The sequence below is a fragment of the Falco peregrinus genome, chromosome 5 (assembly GCF_023634155.1).
Source record: "Falco peregrinus isolate bFalPer1 chromosome 5, bFalPer1.pri, whole genome shotgun sequence".
NCBI lineage: Eukaryota > Metazoa > Chordata > Aves > Falconiformes > Falconidae > Falco > Falco peregrinus.
The window spans coordinates 32,459,764-32,465,763 of record NC_073725.1 but is presented as its reverse complement, the minus strand read 5'-3'; the positions used below and the strand labels follow the sequence as shown (position 1 = coordinate 32,465,763).

Here is a 6,000-nt window from a genome sequence, read left to right as displayed (position 1 = left end):
TAATTTACATCAGTGAAGAAATGATTGGGAAGTCACTTTCAAAATTAGTTTATTCCTGTATCTTCTCTATGAGAATCTTAATAGTGCTTGAACATCTTGATGATGCTTCATCTTTTCTACCATAAAAATGAAGATCTAAGGTAGGCTACTTACAACCAACTTCTATGAATTAAAAAAAAAAAAAAAAAAAAAAAAAAAGAGGCAAAAAAAATGTTATGTAGATTTCTTGTAACTCCTTATTTTATTCACTTGCGTAATTTATTTAATGATATTTTATCAGATTTGCCTTCTGATTCACATACTTCTGATACCTGACATCTCTGCCTTTGTGACTTTAAAATTTTGCTTTCCAAAGTATTAATTAGATCTGTCAATTTTTATGTCACATTTTAACCACCAATTAGTATTTTATAGTCATTCCTATTGACTTCTCTGGGTATATTTTCTGTTGTGTAAAATGGACTTGAATAATTTCTCCCATGTTTGCCTGAGATATATTTTCTGTGACTCTTCAGCAATGCTTGTTAGTCGTACTCATGATGGGTCTCAGGAGCTGCATTTCCCACTGCTTATGAACTATCATTTTCATAAGTTATTTTGGAAATACCCATTTCTATGTTATGGCATCACAGTATCTTTGGTACGTTTTTGCCCCTGGAGAATGCATTAGAATACATTCATAATATGTGTGTTATGATGTTACTGCCTACCAATTCTAGTTATACTTATTTCACGGTTATAGTATTATGTCCATCAGAGCTTTCACTGAACTGTTCTGACAGAGATGTAAGGTCCATGTGAGTTTTTACAGCATGTTGTAATGCAGTTGAGTTTTAAGCTGGGAAAAGAGATGACTCCTGGAACGCTGCAAAAATCAGCAGTAATATTTTCATTATTACTGTTTATTGTAACAAGTGAACAGTAGTAATAGTTTCTCATGTGAAATGTTTAATTGCTTTACTGTTTTCCTCATCATGTACAAACCTTATCCTGAATTATTACTTTGTATTTTCATGGCAAATGGCTGTGATAAAAACAATTACCTAAATACGAACTGTATAAAAGGATAAGCTTCTAGAAGACAATGTAGTTGAAGAACAGTGTTAGAACACCAAGAGAAATGCGATTAACTAGCAAAGTATTTTAAAAAAATATCTGAAAAATGGTCTTACCTGGAAGTTCCATATGCAGTCAGTTGTTCCTCTCCCCAGCTAGAAGTACACTTCCTACCACAAAAAAATTAACTTGTTCAAGGCTTTCTATAACTAGCTTTTTTTTCATTCTTCAAAGAACAGGATGTGCAAGAGAAGTTTTACAAACCTTTAGCTGTATCAACCAAACTGCATGTACCACAGCAGGACCTAAATATTTTTTCAGAGATGAATAAAGTATAGATAAGTCTAAAAATGTCTAGACAGAACTTCCTTTTCAGAACTTTGGCAGTAGTGTGATGCAACTGTAACACTTTTTACAGTTTTTTAAAATTTCACACTACAAAAAAAGAAAGAGTTGTATTAATTTTTAATTTTATTTTTTAATAGAAAAGTTTAAAGCTTGAGTTGATTTGTTAAAGCCATCAGTTGTAGAGGAATGAAGGCAGGTTAATTAGCATTGATAACATACAGCTGTGGGTTGGCTTCACAGGTGGCGGGTTGGCCGATGTAGATAAGGTGCAGCTGGCTGGTTAAGTGGTTGAGAGCCAATGGAGAGAGAGCAGCCGAGGAAGAGAAGAGGAGAGAGGAAAAGCAGAGAGAAGAGAGTGAGCATGCCCTGGGTGAGGTGAGATGAGATGAGGAGAAGGCAGCAGAGGGACTGATGTGAAGAGAGTGCTGGTATGAGATGGTAAAAGACCTTGTTGCAGCTTGATAGTCTCGAGAGTGCTGCGACAATCAGTTACTGGCAGTCCTCCCGCTTACTTTCATGGGTGGAGGAGGTCCCTGGTACTGTTGGTGGTTTAGGTCATTGTGTGCAAGAATGTGCAAGTTCAACATACCTACCTAAAGAGGTCTGCATCTGCTCCTGTGGGACGCAGTTCAGCTGCACAGAAACACCTTACATTAAGATGGGGTGGAAAAAAGATTTTGGAAGCAGGCAATAAGGAATTCTGTTTATGGGATTGTGCAGCTAATGGCTGTAGAGGTTATTGCTTTGAGTAAGCAGAAGAGTCTCTATTTGTGGAGTCTCTCAGCTGTGTTAGAGGCTATAGACAGGGAAAGGAGTCTCTCCCTTCGTAAGCACCTCACTAGCAAGCTTTTCAGCTGAACCGAATTATCTCAGTTTTGCAGGAGGTATTTAAATCGATGAACTAACACAGGTCAGGTAATACAAATCCATGCCTGCCTGGCAGATTTGGTTTATATGGCGTACCACAGCAAGGTTTCCTAGCTTTGCAACACTGCTGTTTCAGGTTTCTAATAGGATGCATGTCTTCCAGACCCTTCTGTCTCCAAGAAGGGTTTTTTTAGATTGAAACCTAGGGAAAAAACTGATAAAGTAGCAAAAAGCAGTAGTATTTTGTACATGGTCATCTACAAGGCCTCCTGCTTACGTTTTCTTTAAGTTCTTGGCTAAATCACAGAAAACAACCATGTCATCAAAGTTCTTCATTGTCTTTGAAAGCCTTTCCACTGACTTCAGAATGTGCTGCCTTTGGCCATGATGAAAGCAACATCTATTAATACTCACCTGTTTGCTGGGAACATTGGCATGGTATAACTGTAGGTCTTATGCAGCTCCGGTCACCATGGCGCACATCAAATGGAGCTAATCTATCCAGGACTGGCATATTCCTCTCAAGATTCCCATCCTTTCAGTGGCAGTGTATGTGCCTGAAGCAATTCTCACTATGAAATGCTCTTTTATGTAGGCACTCCACACTTCCTTGCCTTCTGAGACTTACACATACAGAAAATATCAGTAATCATGAAGTTTGCCTCTTGACGTGTAATGTGACCCAAACAGCTGCACTTTGAGTAAGAAGCTGTGATTGAAAAGGCATCTTCTTGAAACAATTAATTGAAACTATCTGGCCTCATTCTTGACATTTATGGTAGCATACTGGATTTTTATAGGAAACACGAAGGGATGACAGGAAACATTGTCAGATGTGGTCATGGACCTCTGAATGTATTTAGAGAAAAACAGAGTTCATAGAGTTCCTACATATGGAAAACAAACATATTTTTTTTTCACATACTTCTGTATGCACAGAAAGTATAATGCGTTTTGCATCTTATTCAAGCCATGTGGCAGTATTCAGGAAACGTAATACTACAGCATTGGATAAACGTGGAAAATTCTAGTATATACTGGGATGTTACCCATAAGACACATTCAGGCTCAAGATCTGTGTCCTAAGCTCAGAAACTTACCTTGAGAAGTGACACAGACCTTGTGCCAGTCAGCAAGGCAATGTCAGTTTGGGTGGAGTGTTATTTCCCTCCACATAAAAGAAAGGATTGTTAGAGGAGCGTAAAAGAGGAGAAAGATGGAAAAAGTGAGAGCTGGGAAAGAAAAACAACACAATAGACAAGACTTAACTGGGTAATTGTCCTGACAATTTGTTATTAAAAGGAGATGAATACAAATGTGCAATTTGTGCATGGTGTATAACAGCACTGGATAGAAAGATACAAATCAAAGATGATATTTTTTTTTTTTTTGGGTGCCAGACAGTTATTTCAGCTTCTGCCTACACCTACATAATCCTATGGGCTAGTGCAGTGGGAATAGCCTATTTTATGCCAGCCATAGCTCCTAAGGGGGTGGTGTAACTGGTAACAATCGCTTCTGACCTAACTTGATAGGCAGGCAGCCGTTTCTAACTTGGCTGACTGTGGTCAAGGTGTGAGGATTTAACTCATGCTCTTAGTTCTTGCAGACAGGCCTGCTCTGCTAAGTGGATTTCTAAACACTGCAAATCAGAAGAGCAACTGTGATAACAAAGTTGAGAATCTGCCTGTTCTGGTTTCTGTGGGCATAATGTCTTCAGATGCTGCAGACGACCAGGGCTTCCCAGCTCCCAGTTCTGTTCAGGAGTGCTGTTATTAAGCAGAGATCTCAGCAAATCTGTTTGGCCAATATGCATCAGTAGTTAGCAAAATAAACAGGATGCTTGCATGCAGTAAATTATGGCTATGAAATAACAGAGAAAGTGTTATGGGCTCAAGTAACATCAATTCATGTGCTGACATGTAGTAAATCTCTTTTCAAGGCTCAAAGATTTTGCTAATTAAAACACGTGGGGGTGGGGGGCAGGAAGGAGAAGCACTATTACTCCAGATTTTAGTAATGCTAAACACAAGGCTGGAGACTGTTCTTGAGGGGATGGCAGGATAGCATGAAATATGTGCAACACTGTATAAGAGTTGAAAAGAAGGAAGGGAAAAATGATGTCATTAATGTTGAGACAGTAGTGCAATGCAACTGATAGCCAGTAGCAACAGAAAGGTATACAACTATGGTGAGTTAAATGTGGCCAGCAGCTAGACACAGCCCCCCAGTTGCTCACTCCCTCTCCTCAGCAGTACACGGTGAGAAAATAGGATTAAAAAGCTTGTCGGTTGAGATAAGGACAGGGATATCACTTCCAGTTACCATCCCAGGCAAAGCAGACAACTTTTTTTTTGGAAAATTAATTTATTGGCAATTAAAATACATTTAGATAGCCAAAAGCAAAAACAAAACCAAGGATTAAAGCAACACATTCCCCCTACTCACCCGTTTTTCCTCAGGCTCAATTTATTCCTTCATTCCTGACACCTATACTTCCTCTCCACCCCGAGCAGCACAGGCAGGATGGGCCATGTGGGAGGCCATGGGCAGTCCCTAGCAGCTCCTCTCTGCTGCTCATTCCTCCTCACGTTTTTCCCCTTGCTCCAGCATGGGTCCTTTCCACAGACTGTAGTCCTTCAGATAAACCAGCTCCTGTGTGGCCTTCCCACAGGCTGCTGCTCTCTCAGAAAATATCCGCTAATGTTGGAATGAGGTCCTCCCTGGGCTGCAGTGTGGACATCCACTCCACCATGGTCTTCTCCACAGGCTGCAGGGAGCTTCTCCTCCCCCCCTCATTCTCTGGCCTTGGTGTTCACTGTGCTCTTTCTCACTTTTTCACTTACTCATCTGCCTGTTTGGTGTCTGTGCCCTTTCTTAAATACATTTTCCCAGAGGCACCGCCAGCTTGGGTGGTGCTCACCTGTGTCCTGTGGTAAGTCTCCTGGAGCTGGCCTCTTCTCACAGGGGCCACACCTGCAGCCCCCTCACTACTTGACACCTACACCAAATGCAACAACTGATAACCCTTTCCTAAATAAGAGCATGTCTAAATGCACACAGATAATTGTAGCCACTGTACTTGTCTGGACACCTTCAGGAAACCAGATGTTTGATGTTACCACAGGTGTGTTTCACTTGTTGAGGGCAGATCAGTCTCATGTGTGCGGTGCTTTCTATTGAAGGGGAAAATTACTTCTTAAAAAAACCCAAAAAACCAAACAACCAAAAAAACAAACGCTCAGCAAGATGATCTTCTAGGTATTATGGTGGAAGATGGAGACTTGCAAAACAATTTTATTGTTTTTCAGTAAACTGAATGGACAGCTGAGGGAAGAATGATGAAAGAGAACTCTGCAGGCTGTCATGGGTGATCATGTATAGTTCCCATATACCTGCAGCTGACCAAGAAACAGCTGATGTTCTCCGTTTCTGCTCAAATGTACTACTTGTTTGGAATCTATCAATTCTGCTTACATATTTTAAGACTTTCTGTAAGTTTTCTTAGACTCCATGCAATATAATTTCTGCATTTCTTTAATCAATTTGTGTGCAACATCAAAAAAGACAAAGAAGAAAGGAGTTGCTTGCTGGGACAACCAAGAAAGTAAGAGAACTGGCTAAGCTGCCCACCTCTGGGATCATTTCTCCCCTGCTTCTACCAAGCAACCAGCTTTCCAGGTGGTCCAGCTCTCTGATCTGACCACTGTGCTGCCTTCTTGAGCCCTT

The 6,000-nt window shown here is 40.4% G+C and overlaps 1 long non-coding RNA gene across 4 annotated transcripts in view; it reads left to right on the top strand.

The window, feature by feature from the left end:
* Positions 1–6,000, top strand: part of LOC129784503 (uncharacterized) — a 140,862-nt gene continuing 134,862 nt past the window's right edge. For 3 of the 4 annotated variants that reach the window (XR_008747322.1, XR_008747323.1, XR_008747325.1), the window contains exon 1: positions 1–140. This is a non-coding gene — a long non-coding RNA (uncharacterized LOC129784503). The remainder of the gene's footprint in view (positions 141–6,000) is intronic. The other variant, XR_008747324.1, reaches the window with a different exon arrangement.